Source organism: Pseudochaenichthys georgianus, chromosome 16, assembly GCF_902827115.2.
Source record: "Pseudochaenichthys georgianus chromosome 16, fPseGeo1.2, whole genome shotgun sequence".
In the NCBI taxonomy this organism is placed as follows: Eukaryota; Metazoa; Chordata; class Actinopteri; order Perciformes; family Channichthyidae; genus Pseudochaenichthys; species Pseudochaenichthys georgianus.
This window is the reverse complement of record NC_047518.2, coordinates 30,986,242-31,008,582: the sequence shown is the minus strand read 5'-3', so window position 1 is coordinate 31,008,582 and position 22,341 is coordinate 30,986,242. Positions and strand designations below refer to the sequence as shown.

Here is a 22,341-nt window from a genome sequence, read left to right as displayed (position 1 = left end):
CCACATTTTGTATCCCCTCCCCCCCTTTAAATTAAAGTGAAAAAAAGATTTTGCACTAATTGTCCTCTGCATTTGACCCTAAATGTTAGTGGTGCCATGGCAGCCCGGGGACCGACTCTAATTCTGAGGTGCCTTGGTCAAGAGCAATGAAAGAAGTATCTGAACATCCATAACATGCATGTTGTTTTAGGAGTATAATAATTATCTTTATGCTGGTTGGTCTCCCACCCTCGGCGGGTTATCAGCACAAATTATGTCCCCATATGATCAAATCCACCATCCCCCCTGATTTTTTTAACGGCAGGGTATCGCGGTACCTTTCAAGTATCGGTACACCGTGCAACACTAGTCAAGAGTCAGTGTCTCTCCCCCAAACTCACACATATACAATTCGATATGAACTGAAGAGCCGCATGAAACTAGGCAAAGAGCCGCATGTGGCTCGAGAGCCGCGGGTTGGCCACCCCTGCGCTACAGGGTGTACTTTGAGGGGTTTTGACTCTCCAGACCGTTTACATGCATACAAACCTTCATAACACACAAGGGGACGGGTAATAACCGGAAAAGCATGACATGGGCCCTTTAAATACACTTCTGTGGTTGCATCTGTAAATGTTGACAAGATATATTTTTGTCATGCACACCCACGCACCACTATGACTTCTGTGCATATTTATGAGCATCTGTAGGCACATATTTTCACAACATGTACGCTGCAGGTTCACATATAAGCTCGCCTCATTACTGCATAGTGCATACATACAGTACATAGAGCAACTTCTGATGATCAACTTTTACATACTGTACTGTATTTTCCATGTTATCCATGTATAAACATATTAACCCAGTTAGTTTGCTACATGTATTCTGTGCCTCGAGCTTTGTTTGGTTATCTTGTTGTTTTATTTTACTGAAATGTATATAATTCAAGTGATTAGATATTAGCCACGCTATGTAAAGTCCTTCGAGACAGGCTTGGAATGAAGGAAACAATGACCTTAAAGTTTAAACCTATTATGTGAGTAGTTATAATGATGCCGCTTTCGTCTCATTAGTATGCATGAAACAGTGACAGGTGACACGCCCCCACGTATGCAAATGAGCTAAGTCCCGCCTCCCATTGTTCGAGATCCTTTGATGTGAGTGGGTACAATCATGTTAATGAGCTAAGTCCCGCCTCCTTTTGTTCGACATCCTTTGATGGGTGTTATAACAGGTAGGTGTGAAAAGCCCCCCTGTGTAGTGCCTTTGTTGTCTAATTCTTTAATGTATTGATTAAGGCAGTCTCTTTGAAGTTATGCTGTCTGGCCCCTGTCCCCTCAGAGCGGAATGCGTTAAATATTTTAACGCAATTAATTCAAAAAATTAATTACCGCCGTTAACGCGATAATTTTGACAGCACTATTTAAAACAAACCCTGAATCAAATTTAGAGAGGACCATTAAGAGTCAGATGCTAGACGAAATCTACTAAAACAAAGTACTTCATTATCTACTTTTCAGCTTTTATACACAAAAGTGTATCTTTCGGTAACTTTTTGAGAGAATTAAGCATAAATCTGTCAAATGTTCAAAACAGCCTTGTTTCACTGAAATAGCCTCAAAATGCTGCTGCGAATGGATCTGGCCCTTCCTACATCCAGGACATGGTTAAACCGTACACCCCAGCACGTGCACTACGCTCTGCATCAACCAAACGACTCGCTGCACCCTCGCTGCGAGGGGGACCCAAGTTCCCATCAGCAAAAACACGTGGGTTTGCTATCCTGGCTCCAAAATGGTGGAATGAGCTCCCCATTGAAATCAGGACCGCAGAAAGCTTACACACCTTCCGGCGCAGACTGAAAACTCATCTCTTTCGACTCCACTTCGAGCGATAGAATGACTAACAAAGAACTGCTAACAGAGCACTTATATACTAATAAAGGACTGGCTTATCTATAGCCAGTTGAGCAGCACTTGAAACGATTGGCTCTTTGAAACCTGATGTTCTTATATGATTCTGTTTTCCTCAAGGTTGTGTCTTCCTGGTCGAATGTACTTATTGTAAGTCGCTTTGGATAAAAGCGTCAGCTAAATGCAATGTAATGTAATGTAATGTAATGTAAAATGACAAACTGCCATTAAGAGTCAGATGATTGACGAAATCTAATAAAACTTTCTACAGATGACTCCTCCCACTCAACGCAATAAGTCCCACCCCACTCAGCAAATCATATAAAACTAAGGACCCCACTAAGACGACTGTTGAAAACTAGCCATGGATCTGAGAAAAACCAAGTCTGATGTAGCCTCCCCTTATTATTACCAGGATAACGGATATGGGCTTAATGACTGGATGTTACAAAGTAGGGGAGAGGATGTTCCCGAAGAAGAGCTCTCCTCTATATCATATCCATGTAAGGTCTTTAGGACAAAAGAGGACCATGATAACATGACATATGAAGAATATCTTTTTTTAAAAGATGGTATTATAGATAACCTTTATAGAAACAGTATATCTCATACCACTCGCCAAGATCGCAAATGACAATTAGCAGAAAAGAAAAGAAAAAGTAAAGAAAAACGAAGAAAAAGAAAAATGAAAAGGAGAAGAAAAATGATAAGCAAACGCAGAATGCGAATGAAAAGAAAAGGGGCAAAAGGACGGAAAACGAAAAAGACAAAAAGAAGGAAGGTGAAAAGAAAAAGAAACAAAGTGAAGACATTTAAACTAGAGGATGGTGTTGTAGAGCCATTACCGGATCATAATAATCTTATAGATCATCTATCGCTAACCGACTGCTGCGAATGTGTTGAACAAATACCAAAAGCAATGGCAGAGCTTTGCTTCAATATAATGAGAGAAAAAGCACGATACTATGGAATTGCCCAAATTAGCGACAGTGCCAGCACATGTATTAAAAGACTGTTGGAGGATCTCTATTCTAGTATCGGTTGTCATTGCTTATCGGGGGTTTAAGGTTTCTTGACTAATAATTACAGTAAGAACAAAATAATATACCGATAAGCCTGAGGCACTGAGGCCACATTATGGTTGTAAATCATTTCTGTTGTTCATAAAAACCTAAAATGCAAGTCTTACTAAATGTGATATTATTTAGTATACCATATATATGGAACTTTTTTCCAATTGTATTTAGATATTTAATAGGTTTTGAAACACATGTTCCTAAAATTCTATATTGTTTTAAACATTTACAATTATTTGTCAATTGTAGCTAAAGTTCTACCAAATATATATTTTTATATTTACAAAGCGGTACATGTGTATAAGCTGCTCTTCTGTGCGGCACAGCCAGCAGTTTGATACGGGGCGACTAGGTAAATGTGATGAAAAGAGAAGATGATTGAAGTAGAGCAAACACAATCAATCCACAAGAAATTAAAACTATTACAATTGATTAATCAAACACAATGAATCAACAAAAACCACATTATTGCACTCCTTGCAGTGAATTATAAATCAGTGCTCAAGAGGCGCCTGCATGAATGTTATTTGGTAATCAGAGCAAAACAACTCCAAGATCCACAGCATGGAGGCCATCATCAAATCTGGCTTCTTTGATTTAAAGGTCACATGTCATGGCCATTTCCACTGATCATAATTCCATTGTTGTGGTCTACTAGAATAGATTTATACTGTGCAATTTTCCAAACTCACATTGGTTTCGCATACAGCATCTCTGTAAAGTATGTGGATTCACTCTCTCCACTAAACGGCTCGTTGCAGCTCTTGCCCCCCCCCCCCTCCCTGTGAGCCCAGTGTGCTCCGATTGGTCAGGACCAGTCGGGACGTTGTGAATCGCGCTAAGCTCCGTGGAGGTGTGATTTCCTTGTTTAGCGATACACAGCGAAGCACAGCCAAACTCACCCTGAGCACATACAAAGTCACAGCCGAAGTAAAAACAATAAGTGTGGCTTGATATTGAGTAAGAAAAAGGTTGATAAACGCTGTGAGAATGGGTCTGCAGAGAGAATTTCGCCGCGATCCCAACTGTCTGTTATCAGCCTGCAGCCAGGGAGGAGAAATCAGCAGAGCTGCATGCTCTGAGTGTGTGAGGAAGTCCGTGGATTGGTCAATTTGGACCAATCAGCGGGGGCTTAACGTAACGGCTCCGCGGACGTAACGTAACGGCTCCACGGATTGGTCCATTTCGTTCCGGGGAGGACATGACATCATGATGTACCCGGAAGAATCAAATGGACAGTGACGTATCTCCAACGAGGCGTTTTGGGGAGGTATTTTCTGTTTTAGAGTTTTACTCCCTACATGGTATACTTTGAGGGTTTTGACTCTGCACACCGTTTACATGCATAAAAACCTTCATAACACACAAGGGGACGGGTAATAACCGGAAAAGCATGACATGTCACCTTTAAAGCAGCTTTCATTTTACTGAAGGAGAGCACGTCCATTTTCTAGCAAAGCACTTCAAATATGTCATTCAAAAATAATAACAATCCTCTCAACTGATAAGCTGAGACCATGAGTTAGATATGTTGGTATGAAAAGGACAAAAGTTAGCAATTGACAAACAAAAGCCCACATTTTAACATACATGATTATTGTGTCATTATTTGTTTGTTTCTTAAAATACAAATCCACCATTTGATCTGACACTGTCAAACTTTGATTGATGGCAGGAAATGAAATATATAACAGTCCTTTTGAAAATGAAAGCTGATGAAAAGAAACAATTATAAGACTTTTAAAGACTGAGCCTTTGTTGTCTTTTGAAATATTCAACATCATAAAATGTCACAACTTGATATTAGAGATATTAATATCACCTTGTGGCATGTTTTCTATAATAAGAAAGCTCTTTGGTACTGATGATTAAAGCTGATTCTCAGGCTGGAGTGCTTGAGGATTACTGCTGAAATACTCAATAGTGCTGATGATTGACAAGAGCACATTATTATTGGGAATGTGGCTATGTTTACATTCACTGACAGGATATAGTTATGTACTGGGGACTTGTGGTAAGCCAGAATGTTTGTTATTACATATCAGTACATATTTGACATATTTGAAGTGTTTTAATATAAAATAATGCATTTTGAGAACTTTTAGGGTGCTTAAAAGCTCATTTGGAGAGTCATTTCCCCCCAATGCTACCCTTGCTGCCGACATCAGTTACATTTGTTCAAGGTGCATTTGTTGAGGAGGATTGTGAGACAGCTGAGGCAGAGTCCACCATCTATGGACTACATACAAGTACCTTCCCTCCCTTCAAAATATTCCCTGGCAACATTAATTCAGCACCCCCGTTAATGGAAAGCAACAAATAAAATGTCCTTTTAATCAGTTAAGAGAGTATAAAAATAAATCAATATAAGGCTATTCTTGGGCTGTGCCGCATAGTTTGAAGCTTCAATGCTTTATTGATAACATAGGCATTCAAATTCTGCACAAACAATCTTATGCTGTGCAGGTTTTTATGGAAGGAGTTGAAATGTGTTTAAAGACAGTATTTCTGCACAGTAAAAGACAAGCATTTAACTTTTTGGGAGTTATTAGTATTATCCTATTTGTAGAATAAGATTTTGATTGTGGCTGCGTGGGATTGTTTTTGACTCGCTATGCACTTGACTTTAGATCAGGGGAGTCCAAACCTTTTTCACCGAGGGCCACATACAGAAAAATATACGAAGGGCTGGGCAGCTCCCTAGAGGTGAGATATATTGCCTCTTAAGTTCAGTTATAAGCTGGAAAAATCAATCCAATGTAGGAAATGCACTTTTTGATGTCTTTTATACATAACTATGTGTCCCCGGTGTGTCAGGGAGCTCACAAAGTGTCAGAAAACAAAACCCTCTCTCTTTTCCTCCGTACCCACATCTCTAAAAAAACGGGGGTGCAAACAAGCAGATCCAGAATTCTCGTTCCTATTACGTCATTGGCGACATCCGGCACACGTGACACGTCCCAACCTATCGTCTCCGGCTCACGTGACACGTCTGCAATAAAGGGGTATGAGCAGTATGAGGCATGGCTACAATGGGTAAGCATTTCTACTGCAGAATCATGACTAGAATAAAATGGATGTTGTTCACTTCAGTCGTGAAGGACAGTATCTCACATCAACGTATTGTGCTCAGACGGGCCTTTCATACCAACAGTATCATACCCAAAGTACAATGTATTTGAGTTAATTGACTGTACGAAGAAAGCAACTCTTTTGTACTGTATTTCAGCAACATTTGGATAAAAGGAGAAGGGATGGCTGCCGGCCCTCTGCCAGGTGCAGCCACTGTATTCTGCTCTGTTGAGAGCTTTATCGAGGGATTGAAGAGGCAAGTCATCACAGTAATCTCACAGAAGGCCAAACACCATTTCAAGGTAAACTGACCACTTGGGTAGAAGAAAAGTACACATACAACTGTTTTTTCTCACAACAAATAAAATAACAGTGCAGTTTGAAATTTTTTTAGCAGACCTTTGAGTAAAATAAACAATTTCATGACCTAATAATTATGACAAAAAAAAGCAAAGGGTTCATGAATGACTGGAGTGTAAAAAAGAGAGAGAACACCTTTTTTAAACACAATGGTTTTAAACATGCAATACTTGATTTTTCGGCCCCTTGAAGCAAGCAGAAACACTCAGTTTTTATAGCAAACATTTGTTTTCTTGCTCATCCAGCAGACACGGAACAATATCTTCATGTGTTTGTCCATCTTTTACTTTCGTCTAGTTATTTTCTCTCCACACTCCTTACACAATAATCTGACTGTCTGTTTTGTTAAATGCTGAGAAGGTAGAGTACAGTGGGTTTGTAAGGACTTTCTTTTGAAAACAGCAACTTGACTCCAACCTTTATACGGGGCAATGATTTATTAGAGGGTATAAGAGGGTAGGAAAAAAATGTATGGAGTCATATTGGTTGGAGGCAGGGCCTCCCCTGGCCAACTTGGGGCCCCAAGCGACATTGTGAGATGAGCCCCCCCCACCCAACCAACAGGAGTGAGAATTTTTTTTTTGGAAACACAGTAGGCTACTTTGCAAATATAATTCCTGTTTATTATTATTATTATTATCAATCACAGTTACTTTTTTATACAGTGAGGTAAATGGTAAATGTGCCTGCATGTCGTTCAGTATGCCTTTACAGGTGAATACGTCTGCATTTCCTGCCAAATACTAGCCTCAAAAAGATTAAAATATAATTAATGCAAATAAACTACTTCTACTAATAATAATAATAATCATAATCAATTCAATAATTTAATACTATATTATTTTTATTATAATATAGTTGTAATATAGTCAAGACAAAACATGCTTATGACATGCTCAAAAACTGATATTTCTTAAATCTGTATTCAAATGTAGTTCCCATTGTCAGTAATGTATCAACAACTACACACACATTTCCATCAGTATTTCTCTGTGTTGTGGTTGACATGATGATGACTGTTAGGAGTTAAGGGGAGAGGCTGAGCATCACCATGAAATGTGCAAATTGACATAAAAATGAATAAAAGGGGAACAAATGCTCCATGTTTTTTAGGCTGTAAACTTTAACTGTTATGTAAGCCAACTAGACAGACAGTTTATCACTCTTCCTCCTGTACATTATCAGATTAAAGGCATAACATACTTCAATGAATGTTAAATAAAGAATGCTGGAAATAACTGCATCTCCATTAGCCTATATGCTATGCAGAGACTGCCTTCTTCATGTCGTGAATTGCAGCTGATGTTTTAATATGGCAATTGGCAATTTGACTTATACAACATTCACAAGTTGTACATTTGACTCATACAATAACCCACCTTCGAGTGGTGCTCTAGTTTCTTCATGTTTTGTTTTTTTTTCCTGCCGGACTGAAACTGTCTTTTCACCGACATCTCTTCACCTGCACTAGTGGCCGTATCAAAGCCGTGATTGGTCAGATGATTCATTGCAACGGTGTCAGGTTACAGACGTGCTCCCCTTGTCACCTACTCGCACTCTCGCGTGTCAGCGGGGGGTGCGCGGAGAACTGCGCACAGCAGCTGAGGCCCTCTGGGCGGGGGCCCCTGCGCAAGGCGGGGCCCCATGCAGCCTGCGTGATTGGCCTGTAGGGAGGGGCGGCCCTGGTTGGAGGACTTGGCAGATACTCGCAACAAAACTCTGTAAAGCAAAGGGGAGTTGCAGATTCATGGGATAATTTACTGCAGGTTATTCAGTTTGACACCTTTCACATCCTTCTTTGTGGTCATTCAGTACATTATCTTTATGGAAATATTGAATATAGCTGCGTTAACTATAGGCAAATAGGTGGCCTAAGCCATTAACTGTTGTTTTATGGAACTGTACAAAGACACATTATAATAATTATAATTATTGAATTGAATTGAATTGAATTCCTGTTGATGACAGCATGACTCAACGGACAATGACAATGGCATTAATACTACAAACGAGTACATATTACGGATACTACTATTAATTGCCAAGAAGACCATAACTGTGAACTGGAAAAAATCTAAAACCTCCGACAATTATTCAGTGGAGGCACAGACTCAAACAGGTCTACACAATGGAAAAGATGACAGCAAGTCTACAAATGAGAATGGACTCCTTTATCAAAAGGTGGAACGATGTTAAAAGATACCTGATGTCTAGCTGGTTGTTTTAACTTAATTGAGTTTCAAAAGAAGATTATGTAAAATGTCCCTGTGTAACCGTGTAACCGATCCTGCTCTGCTAAAGATGTCCTTGTGTAAAATGCTTTTATTTATTTGTATTTACTTTACTATTATTAATTTATTTTTAGAATTCTCTTATTTATTTCCTTATTTTAAAGGTAGGGTAGGTAAGAATGGAGAAACCAGCTCGAGTAAGCTAGAATTTGAAATTACACAACCGAAACAAATCTGCCTCTTCCTTCAGACTTCCTTACAGAGCCCCTCCTCCAACACACACGAACGCGCACATGACCAATTTATTGTCAAAGCAGTTAATATATTCATTGCTATCAGGATGTTAAGAGCATTCCATGGAATATAACAAAAAGTGTTTCTGAAGTGAATTACCTACCCCACCTTTAACTTGTAACTATTTAACTTTATTTTTTAATTCATATTCTCTTTACCATATTATTATTTGTCATTTGAATGGAAAAGTCCTATGTCAGGATATGTCTATGCCTTTTATTTATTACCACCCTTTTATTTTATTTTATTTGTATTGTTTGTTTTTATTGCTTTTTATTAATTATACCGTGTCGTGTGATGTTTTTATACTATTCATGCTCACTGCTTGTAGCACTTCGGGATTTGAAGTCAAATATTAAGTGCTTTATAAATTAAACCCATTATTTTTTATTATTATTATTGTCTTGATTTGTAAAAATTAAAATTAAAAAAATTAAAATACTACAAACGGACAGCTAGCCCAGGACTGCCTTGAAACTGGGTCTCAAAGAATGACTCATGTGGTGGAGAGGGGGCACAATGCTACAATAGCACTTCTCAAGTCAAAAACATACCCTTACACATGTGCCTCATGGTGACCAGGCTCCAGTGTATGAATGCAGCTCTTGTGACACAATTGCCCCTTTCACACCAGCGCCTTTTCAGCTCCGGCTCGGAGCTAGAGCCTGAAAAGCGCCGGGTTTTCCAGTTCACACCGGAGCTGCGCCGGCTCTTAGCTCCGGAATCCGCTTCATTTCCAGCTCCAAAAAATTGTCGGTCCAGAGGCAAGAGCTTTGGAGCTAAGAGGTGACGTCGCTTACGTCTCTCTTACGTCGAGGCGTGCAGGAAACTAAACCCACCTCCCATGGGTCGACTGTTATGCCTGCCTACAAGCAGTAGTGCCTATAAACACACTTTATAAAGTCAGGCAACACTAACCAGGCTTCGTGTGATTCTGTTTATTTGTACCTTACTTTGACCATCCGTTCACTGTTATCGATCATTGTGGAGAGAGGCAGACGTGTTGTTTTGTATTATTGCAGCTATCGGATGCAAGTAGTCAGTTTAGCTTCGGTTGCTATGCTAACATCACCCGTTTTATACCAGAGAAACTTTCAGAACAGCGTTGTGATACCAAACAGTGTCAATTCAGACTGACACACATTCACTTAGGCTAAGGGGAACTGGGGATATGCATCAGCTGCTTGTGTGAGTCGGACAGTGAATACTTTAGAGCGGCCGCTGCAGTGTGAGCTAACCGGGAGCTAACGGGGAGAATAAACTCCTGTGGAAGAGCAGCACTGCAGCGGTCGGTAAATGCTGCAGAAACACATTAATAAACAATGAACCACGGCACCCTGGAGCAAAGTATAAGGTTGGAGAAGTCGTTATTCAATTTATTCTGGCTTCGTGTGATTAAAAGCAACACGATCATCGACCCGACGCAGTTGTTGTTGTTGTTGTTGTGAGCTGCCGTAATGGCTGCCGTTGGGGGGCAAATCAGCGATGTAAACGGTGATGTCATGACGCAGCAAGGGCAGCTCTGGGGCGCCAGTGGGCGGTGTGCACAGAGCGGGAGCTGAAAAGGGAAACCGGAGCTGAACCAGAAAAGCTCCCGCTCGGAGCTAGAAACTGAAAAGCGCTGGTGTGAAAGCCGCAAATGAGATCAGTGTGTTTCAGCCAGGGCACCAGAGGATAGAGCTCTGGGATGTTCCTAATGTTGTTTGTTTGAGATGATTTACTTTACATTGTGATAAGACACTGAGGCGAAGTGATACAAACACAATAATGAAAAATGCAATAACAAAAACTCTATGAAAGTTGACGACACAAGCACCTCTGGCACTGTGCTGCACACCAAGGCTGTATTCGGATCCTTCATGAAACAATATGATTAACAGCTGAATGAGCAAGTCTCTGCTGGCAAGATACAACTAACTAATAATGAATTTTACGGCAGACAATAAAAACGGCCTTTTCCTTGTCAAGTCACGATGTAATAGGCTGTTGAATCCGCTGGTTTGGTAAAATATATATCTAGTATTTATTAGGACGGGCTGATTTGACATTTTCATTCCATGTGTGACCGAGACAGTGGACCGATCGATACCAATGTTTAATTAATAAGCTGTGTGTCTCACTCTGTGACTGGGATCATTCTTTATATACATGTCATTGCTATTTTATTATCAAAATAAAAGATTGTACAACAGTAAGGTAGAACAGCTTAAAAATGAACAGAAATTACAAATGAATGGTCAAACTGTGGAGGCAGCAACCAAGTGGGTTAAGCATATTGACTTAAATAGATCGTAACCATTGTCATCCATACCCGATCTATAGCTGTTTGAGTCCATGACGCCCTGATATCTGTTGTATCCCTTGTATTTATACGTTTTGTTTTTGGTTTTTTATTATGCATGTTTGCTTGTGTTCATATACTGTACTGTAGGTGTTCAGATTTACGATCTTGTCCCAGAAGGATAGGCTAGTTAACTGCAAGTCAGACCTGCAAAGAAAAGAAAATGTTTGCATGCATGCATCTAACCATAGGCCAAAATATATATTTTTCTGGAAGAACGTGGGGCTGATGATGGAGCCTTGTAATTGTGTTTTTTTCTTATCAGATCGAAAGTCATATTCACTGGACTGGAGCAAGAATGAATCTAAACAATCAAAAGACATGCAATATGGTTGAAACATACATCAAATGTCAGGGCAGCTTGCCAGATCAATGTGGTGACCCCTCAACATGTTGTGAGGATGTGTACTACAAGTGCCACGAGACACACTGTGATGCCATGAATGTAAGTTGTAAAGGACAGGGTTTATTTGAAGTATCTTATGTGCTCCAGAGGAAATAGGGATGTACAGTAAAGAAAAACCCTGAAAATGTAAATGTGATGTTGTTGTTTGAAACTCTAGCCACATGATGCCAAGTCTCTGACATCTTGGTAAAAATAATAAAACCTTAGATTGTTGATAAGAGATTGTCACGTTGGAAAGGAGATTTTGAAGGCTCAACAGCTGGCCCCAACTGAAGAAATGTAATATCTTAACAGATACTGAAACATGAGAGAACCCTACAAAAGCACATGTTATGATAAATGTGAAAGTAATGTTACTACAGTGTGTGATATGGCCAAAACAGCACACAACAGATTCCATTCATGCAAATTCAGCCTCTATATAAATATCGTTAAATCTTTCACGATCAAATGAAACTTTACAGTAAAAGAACATGGCGGACGACTAGCAGGAAGAGTTAGCAGTTTTCGTTTTTTGCACAACTACTACTTGAACCGTAAATTCATGAAGAAAAAAGATGAATATAAATATATGTTTCCCCTACTTTTCCAACAACTTCTAACCTAGTTATAAATGTGAAGGGTTTCCTATAGTTCTAGGGAGAGTACATTTTATAAAGGAAGCCTAAACAGAATTGCACAGATAGCTGTCCAGAAAAGCCCCCCAATGCTGACACCATTTGAAGCAGGGTGTATGGCAAGATGCAAAGCTCTCCTGACTGTGATCAGAAATGTGCCTGCTACCAATATTATAAGACTACTCAAAGCTCATATCTCTTCTAAGTGAAATGTGAGTTACTGGGAGGGAGCTTTAATCCCTCTTTTGGGTTTGAAGACAAAGGTTTGTGCTACTGCTCTAGATCTCAGACTTAAACCACGCTCACACAAACAACCACTGAGAATGCTTAATTTCAGAAACCCTATAATAGTGAATTAATTCAAGGATTTCTGAAAGAGAATGTTTCACAGAAACATCACGTCTGAGTCATGCAGATCTCTGTTGCCAGCATGCTCCTGACCCCGATAAACAGCAGGAGAGTATGGAGATAAGATAAAATAAGATATAACTTTATTGGTTAGATATGGTTGGATAAAACTACATTTCATTGATACAGCTGTTTTTAAAATGTATAAAAGTTCCAGGTCTGTGCATTTATAGGTACAGTTGTTATGCAGTTAAAAATACATTTAGTTTTGCACCCACAGTTAATTCACAGTTATAGTATACATCCTACAGTTCTCTTCCAGTAACACACAATGAGATTCAAGTTACACACCATTGGCTCACCAAATGGATTTAATACTGCACTGCTCCCTCTGCAGCCGGAGGAGGGAGGGAAGCCATGCTTGATTTGTTGACCACAATGTTATGGAATTGATTAAATACTGCATTCTGTGAAATGGGGCCCATACATCTTCCCTCAGACAAAACTGTTGTACTGATTGCTTGGCGGTAACAGTAAGCACCTGTTAAGCTCCTCGTAAAGAGACACAAAACTTGAACCCGCTATGCAAGAACTCTGGGACGGAGACTTAGGTGAAGTGTCAAAAAGACTGGATTTAATAAGTCCACAAAAACCAGGCAGGGGACAAAGCAAACTCTGAACAGAGTGGGGAGAACGTGGAGCAGGGCTGAGACGGAGGTTGGGCTGGACGTGGCAGGCAGGACGGAATGTAATGTGGTGTTTCTGGAACAGACAAAAAACAGATCAGGATTAGCATACGAAAAAATCCAATAGGAAGAGTATACAAAAGAACTAGAAAATCTAGTCAGCCGGAACTGGAGTTTACCACTGTGAGTATACGAAGAACTGGCGAAGTCTGATGATCGAACCAGAGTTTTAAGCAGCAGCAGGTGAGTGGTGGTAATCAGTGATGATGAGAAACAGGAGCGGAGGTGAGTTGGCGGAAAACGGAAAGTAGGTCAACCACGCCCAGCCAGGAAGACAGACAAACAGATAGACAAACAAACAGAAAAAAGGAGAAGGAGATAACGCAATTCCTCACAGCACCAAAGTCACGGAGGGCATTTCTTGAGAGAAGTATTTTATATTAGCCAAAACCACAATGAGCCCGAGATGATTCAGCAGAGCGGGGCTTAATATTTGCAACTACAGCATCACTTTGTGTGAAAGGGGAATACAGATGAAGGATTTGCCTCTCTGGAGAAAGCAATGAGTACTAGAAACTCTTGCAAATAGTCATTTGAACTTATTGAAACTATATAGCTACCGGTACCAGAATTTCTTTATGGTCTAGTATTGCTTTCAAATCACCACAAAATAATAGACTGGTAAATACACTGCATCTCATGTTGTTAACTTCATCTATATTTTGTTCACTTAATCTGAAATCTGATAAACAAACATTCAGATGGAAAACTCATCATCTACTTTCTTTTTAGTTGACATTACCTATAGAGTCTCTGTACTGTTTGCAAGTCAGTAATCATGCAATACAAAAATAAAACAAAGTACAACAGTAACAAGCCTCAGATAGGACATCAGGGTAAAGGTGAGTCATTTTTAAATCAAAGATTAGTATACCGTAACAGGATTGGGGTGGCTTGCCTATTTCCTCTCCGATCGCTGATTTGTGACCTGTAATCCATCCTAAAGAAAAAAGCTAGGTAGGTAATGTCTTTATGAGATCAACCGAGAGGTCAGAGTTCTTCTAAGTCTTTAAAGCAGTCTCTCCAGTGGATCAGAGACCCTCGCATGCCAACAGGGAAAGAACTGCATGGATTTCTAAACATTTGTCTGAAAGCCATATGGCAAGATAAATATTTACTTTGGGTTCCAACCTTTATATACAGTCTATGGTTCCAGCGGGTACACAGAAACCATCAGCATATGTTGTAATTATGCATGCATAGCGAGCTATATGAGGTGCAAACTAATTCTCTCTGGCTCTCTGACTGAGATATGTAGGCTATGCATAAGGGGCGTTCACACCAAGTTCTTTTCCCACAATAGTTCATGAGAAGTCATTTAGTTCTGATGAACTAAAGCAGATCGCGTTCACACCGCAATGAGTCCCTGGGGGTGGATTAGGCGAATGAAGCCGCTGACGTCACTTCTTCTTCTTCTTCTTCTTCTTCTTCTTCTGCTTTATTTGGGTTTACTGGCAGGCCGCAAACAACTTCACAGCGTATACTGCCACCCGAAGTCCCCGGAGTTGGGGCCTTCCGAGTAAATCGCCAGAACGCCGACACCTCCTCATCACTCCACCGCTCCCATGTTTTATTTTGTGTTGCCACAAGTTAGTCTCTCTGTGTTTCTGCGCTGGGCTAATGCTAATAATGATAATGCGAGGATAATAAAATGGCGGCTTTACAAAACCTTTTGGGAGTTTTACGGGGCGTGGTTTGCAATCCGCCCAGCCAATCAGACACAGGAACCTTTTTCTCCCACGAAAGTCCCTGCTCTCTAGCAGGGACTGAAAAGGGGGTAAAAATGGTTCTGATTAACTAATTTAGTTCAGGGGGCTTTTTGGTGTGAACACAAATATATCTGAGTTCGGATGAACCATTGTGGGAAAAGTACTCCGGTGTGAACGCGCCAATTCTATAGTAAGGCAGCAAATGTCTCTCAATCTTTCTGTCACTCTCAAAGACCCCACACACACACACACACACACACACACACACACACACACACACACACACACACACACACACACACACACACACACACACACACACACACACACACACACACACACACACAAAGAGATTATGTGAGATCTAACCGATCTAACTCAAGTTAGCACATGAGGCCCTCTGTTTCGCGAGTGCTCATTAAAAGGTTAAAAAAGCAGACCTGAAACTTCCGCACAGCGACATCAAGATCTGTTCTTTGAACCCACCGCAGCCCCACACTTCCTTTAATCCTAAAACCTGTAGTGTAAATACACCGAAGGCTGCTGCTATCCACCTTCTCTAATTTCATCATGGAGATTATCACACGGGTGTAGCCCGATGACACGAAAAGACACTTTAAAGGTGGGGTAGACAAGTTTGAGAAACCGGCTCAAGATACACTTTTTGATATATTCCATGTTATGCTCTTAACATCCCGATAGCAATGAATATCTGAAGTGCTTTGACAAAAAATCCATAAAAAAATGTCATCTGTGGAAGCCGTAAAAAGCACGTTCAAAATGGCAGCACACTGCTCCTAACACTAGGATGGGTCAAATGCAGAGAAACAATTTCCCCACGAGGGATTAATAAAAGTCCATCTTAATCTTAATAGATAGTAAAAGAAACTAGCTGCAACATTACAGTGAACTGACCTTTATATGTCAAATCCATGTCCCCCCTGTGATATTTGAAGGATGTTTAAGTCAAGTTTTACAAAATGTGCAGAAAGGAGCTGTGTGCGTCAACTGAAAACAACAATGTTCGCTGAAAACATCTCAAGTGTACACTTTAAAATGACTACAAGTATTTCTTATCTTTCGATTGATTCTATGAATTATGTTTAATGTATTTCTTAAAATATAAGTAAGAAAAAAAGAATAAAATCCGGAGGCAATGCACCCGGAATAAAACCCACAGTGGAAGTGTAGGAGCTACTTATGGTTGTTAAAATGTGCAAAACTCTCTAAAGACATTTGAGAAAGTGAAAAAGGAAAACATTGGAAAAACTATTTGGAGTTCCATCGGCACACATTAGCCTATATCATTTAAATTAAGTTACTTTAAGTAAATACAATCCTAGATAAATGTCCACCCACATACAGCCTACAAGTCTTACAGCGTACAGAATAGACAAGTGTGTAATTGGGACACGGAACCAGACCTTTAGGGGCGAGAAATCCATAAAATGAAGGGTGTAATCTCCAGCTGACCACTCCCCGTCGACCTCATCAAGAGGTCACCAGCCAAAGCCAATTAGTCTGATGACACACAGGAACACACTTCATTAGAATCGGAGGGTTTTCACAGGGAAAAGGGCTGCTCCTTTATAAGGATACCATTGATTAATCATAGTGACTGACAGCAATGTAATCAGCTGATGAACTCCTTGATTAATATGTTAAAATGTGTATTTATGACTGCCTGGGTAAAAATGCAATCAATACTTTTAAGACATTCACTTAGCTCTTTATCATAAACCAAGCACAATGATTTGTATACACTTGCTGTAATATAAACATAACACCAGGCTACATAAATGAGAATCTATGATGTTATAGGCCATGATATTCCTCAAATATATACCAACTATAAGTATCTTTCTCTCAAGTGAGTGTGTGTTTCACATTTTGGCCATTACAACAAAGTAAAAGGTTGTGGTTCAGTAGATGAAACAAATACTTAGCACCAGTCAATGATAAATATGTTATGCAACCGATAATCTGTTGCTTTGAGATGATTAAGAGCATACTCTCAGTTTATATATGTATTGTTCTTTACATTCAAATGTATATTTAGTGCTACTTTATACATCTACTTGATTATATGTATAGGTTTTAGTCCAAAACATAATATGTATACGACATCTAAAAGCCTATGACTTTACATGTATTGGTATAGACTAGCTACTACACTAAACCAATAGTACAATCATTTAGAGTTGTATTTAATATACAGTCTCATGTAGCTATGTCTGTCACTAAACATGTCAATGCAGTACTGTGATTGAAGATTTTTACATTTTTTACACTTTTATTTACTGATCTAAATGTTCTACATCAATCAATCAATCAATGTTTATTTATATAGCCCAATATCACAAATGTTACATTTGTCTCAGTGGTCTTCACAGTGTGTACAGAATATCAGTATGACAATACGAATATCAGTATGACAATACGACATGGCTTGGAAAGACACTTAATGAAAAAGTGCCAAGTCTTATTCACTTACATTATATGTTCCTAATATAGTATATGCATCTAAGTCTACTAGAATTAAAAACACGCTAGTAAATACTAAGTTTGCTTGAGATGTCACATATAACCATTGTTTAAGCAGCATTTCAATACATTTTTACATATTTAAATATGGTAATTTAAATAATGTTAAAACAATAATTACAGGTATAAGTAAATTCCTTGTCTGAATAAAATTGTATTTTGTATTAAGTCAACCCATCCTCTTTTTCCTTGTCAAATGTGAATTTAGTGTGACGAGGATGTAAGGAACACATTATAGGAAAAGGGAAAAAAAGCAACAGAAAATTACAAAAAACCTGCAGCACTGACAGAGAAAACCATCGCAGTGACATGCAGAGTAAGCTCCGTGTTATTGGTCGGATCTATGAGATGTGTGTTTGTTTATGACCTTGTACATAAGATCGGTGAGTAATATGCATGTAGGTGTGAGGAGGGTCAATGAGACAATGTGAGAGTGGAGCTGAGCGACGTAAAGAAAGGAATTTAAGTCGTGTTTTTTCTAGATGCTTAGATAATATTTCAGAATCAATGAATCCATGCTTTCTTGGGTAATTTTAACTGCTGGAAAAACCTCTCATCGTTAGAAATACAGACTTATCTCAAAAGGACAAACTAACCCAATAACTTGCAACATTTCTCTGAATGAGTTTCATAAAATGTAAAGATGCTTATTCTGGCGTGTCTAGAAAGTACGTCTGATTTGCAAACAAGATTGTGTGACACTTTCAAAATTCACACTCACTTCAAAATTGCTTCATTTGGGCATAAAATAAACCCACATCAACTGCCATCATGCACAATGCTGTCCCTGACAATCACACATTTAATCAATTTGAACGGTTACCTGCACTCTGAAATTACAGTCTGCAAGCAGTTTGTCCCATTTCACTCGTCAGCTGATTTACGAAAGCTCAACATAATTTTTCTTGTTTTCAACTTCGTTGGTCTAACAAGCAGCTCGAACAGAACCTGTGAAGAATATCAAGTTAACTTTTTCAAGCTATTATCTATTTTAGTAAACATTTCTTCCTGTATACAATAAATATATATATATATATATGGGGGGGGGGAAAAGTGTGTCTATAACCATCCGTCACAGCAAATATGGGTCAGTTTTATTATCAAAAGCGACCAAAAGGGTCTGAAGCAGAACGAGGTCAGATCAGGCCGCTTTTTTAGTGGCCGCTCTGCCCAGCCACTGCAAATTTGGGAAATAAAAAAAACCTGACCGACATGTCGATCTCTGCCTCCCTGCCATGCATGCCAACGCAGCACCTTCCTGCTGCTAATAGAAAATCAATCACATAACCCATAATAAATGACATACGAAGCGGAGAGCTGGATGTGGGGTCATATGACCGAGCAAGCTTAAAGTTGGTCAAATCATACAGTTAACTTGGGTTTCATACTATCTTCAGGATGCAGCCCACAGGAAGTACAATATATTTGTTTATTGTATTTAATGAAAGGATTGTTTTCTTTCTGATTGTGCTCACTTTGCTGTAAACATTTACTTGGGTTTGACAAAATATGTTTGCCACACAGCGTACGACATAGCAAAAAAGAAAAGAAGAATTGGCACCATGGATTTTTATGCATAAAATATCTTCCAAATTCTGACTAAAAGGTATTTATAGCTTTGAGATCTGCCAAAAGAAGCTATGTTAGAATCGTGGAGTCCTGAAGGTATAACTTTAGATAAGGAACTTTACAAGTGACATTATAAAGTTAACACAAAACACTGATTGAGATTTGATTGGGACCAACAGCAAAGCAATTAGCTGTTTAGAGTTCTAGGTGAGGCCCCAATTAATTTATTCCGGTAAACTACTCTGACCTCACTAATTGACCTGACCGAAGTTACTGAGTCTATGTAAGTTTACTGCTTGGCTCAGATCCACCAAACGTCAGCAAGATCTCACCTCTATTAACTCCCCGAAGAACCAGGTTCAATTAACTGTTGTTTCTATTCAGACAACTCTTTTTAATCTGTTTAAGCGATCCCGAAGGATTTTGGTATCAGTAAATGGGGTGTGTTCCTACCTAAACATGTGTGTGGCAGGGTGCAATCTTACCTTTGAAGCAGGAGAGGAGAGCACAGATTTTCCCTTTTATTGTCCCAATCCAAAAGGTGAGATCAGTTTATTTGAAGAAAAATAGGTCCAAACCAATACAGAGTCTTTACCTTTTAACACATTATAATCATACAAAACATATCAAAATGGGGTTATATATTTTTTATCTAAAACCTTAATTCATATTCATTCAAAAGCCCAAATCATCTATTCCGGTCGTTATAGCAACTTCCAGCATAAAATCATGTATTCCGGATCGTTCTATTAACTTTCCAGCATAAAACCCAAATCATGTATTCCGAATCGTTCTAGCAACTTTCCAGCATCAAATCATGTATTCTGGATACAAAGAAATTCACTCAGCATTTCAACCAAGACATTCACTCAGCTTTCAATGAAGAAAATCAAGAGATATTTACCAAGTTTGAGAGAACCTTACCGAGAGCTATTAACCCAGCTCTGAAAGACAGAGCCTACCGGGAGAGAGTATACCAGGGGTTTCCCCCCCTCTCCCCGACGAAATCCAAAAAAGCCAGTCTTTTATGCTCAAAAAACCGGATAGAAAACCCCCAAACACCTCCTCTATACCCAACCAACATATTCTATTGGCTCTGGCATAAGACACACCTTCCCAAGTTTGTGTAAAACAAAACATGACTGGACATATTCTATGACTATGACATAACCACCTTTTTGAGGCCTCAATGTGTTTCTGCTTAAGTCCGGAGCCCCCCTCCCTGCTGTGAGAGGAGAGGAAAGAACCTGCCTACTCTCTTATCAGAGATTAGGGCATAAATCATAGGCCTTACACTCAACTTAACAAACCACTTTGTTTTGTTTATGCTGTAAATATAGAAAAACCTAAAATATGAAGCATTTTCATTGTGGGTTATACAAGAATATAATTGATTATATTTGATTATAACTAACTTTCGTTTTAAGTATTTACTTCATACTATGAAGCTCTCAACACCCTCTTTTGAAAACGCAAAGTTATAAAACAGCAACAACTAAAATTGTAAGCATACATACATATTCAAAAACCATCAAGAAGCATTCTCATTATGGGTTCATACAAGAATATGATTGATCATATATGATTTATAATTAACTGTCGTTTAAAGTATTTACTTCATACTATGAAGTTCTCAACATAGCTTAGGACTGTGGTGCAATGCAAGAGAGGACATATTACTTCAATATATGTACCTTAGTAGCTATTTAATGAGCCAAATATAAAATTTGAAAACATCTGCTACAAAGGAAATTGGATAAAGAGAAGATTTAAGCACTTCATCTTCACAAGACAGTTAAAAAATTGGGTGCGTAATGAGATCACCTCGTTAACCTCATGAGAAATATTAAAAGCACAAACTTCATTGTGGAGCTTTTCCAATGCTATCAATGGATCAATGTGAATTCCTAAAAAGTTTTGACCCCTTTTCTCGATGGAAAACTGCAGTTATTTCATATCAACAGCACCTCAGCGCTTCATGCTGTGTCACACTCTCATATTACAGTAAGCACAGGAGGGGAGCAATCTCTTGTTACACCAATCTCTCTGCTGCAGCCCCGTTGTTGAAGACGTATGGAAGAACGACCTGTAGACGGTCATTATTCTCTCTCTGCTGCCATAGCAACCAGCTCAAAAAAGCAGCCTGACCTGATGTTAATATGATTTGACAGGCAAGAATGTGCATGTGTGTGTGGGTGGGTGGGTGTTTTCATTGAGAGTATGTCCTTTTCCTGAGCGTGCATGTTCCCCGCCACAGTGTGTGTGTTTCAGTGTGCATGTGTGTCTGTGTCTGTGTGTAAAGCTCATGAACTCCTCAATGTGCCGTTGCCGTGCTTCTTAGCTGAGACTTAAACAACAGTGAGGGCGGAGACGGTCCTTAGTGCTCGCGCTCTCAAGTATTAAGGTTTGTGCGTGTGACACTTAAATGAAGCTCTAATTTTCACTGAAACACCTCATTACTGCAATGTAAGAGATTTTCATATTCTAAAATGTCTTGTCCCAAAGCAAAACTCTGATACACCTGCTGATGGGGATATTGATCAATAATCGGCCCCAATCGAGTCATGGGCCGAGTCACTCTTTTCTTTTGTTTGATTAATGGCGGATGCACTATAAGTGAGTTCCCAGTGTTTCAAATACTAGTGCGTTAATATAAATATGTTTTAAACAACCAGCCTTTATTTGGTATAACCTATTTGTGATCCTAGAACGCCGCTTTAAATCTTATTTATGAATTGCCTCTAAACTAGTTAAAGGGAAATATCTGTCAATGGAAATCAAAAAATGTGTCGTTAGGTCTGGGTAGAGCTGTGCCGTACCATGCAGTGGAACTGGGCAGAACATTTAACAGAATTATTTAAGACGAAGATTAAGATGGAACTTCCTCAATTCACGTGGGGAAATTCAGTTTCAGTTAAAGGCGGTATCTCACTCTCAGTTTTTGTTAGACAGTATTTTTTGCATATTTTATATAGAAATACCCATAGTTGCGAGAATTGATATTCATTTGTATCCAGCAGAACTAAAACAATAGCAACATACTCCAGAATTCCTACAATCTATATTCTAAGCCTGGTATCATCATTAAGGACATGGGTTTCTTCTTTACATGATGTTTTTAAAACATGTTGTT

The 22,341-nt window shown here is 39.2% G+C and overlaps 1 long non-coding RNA gene across 1 annotated transcript; it reads right to left on the bottom strand.

Annotated features, from left to right (window-relative positions):
- Positions 1 to 12,766: 12,766 nt before the first annotated feature.
- LOC117460402 (uncharacterized) lies at positions 12,767 to 20,201 on the bottom strand. The gene is made up of 6 exons (XR_011644631.1): positions 20,113 to 20,201; positions 19,694 to 19,726; positions 18,463 to 18,587; positions 16,520 to 16,616; positions 13,506 to 13,535; positions 12,767 to 13,402 (listed from the first exon to the last, which is right to left on the bottom strand). It is a non-coding gene; the product is annotated as an uncharacterized lncRNA (long non-coding RNA).
- Positions 20,202 to 22,341: the final 2,140 nt, after the last annotated feature.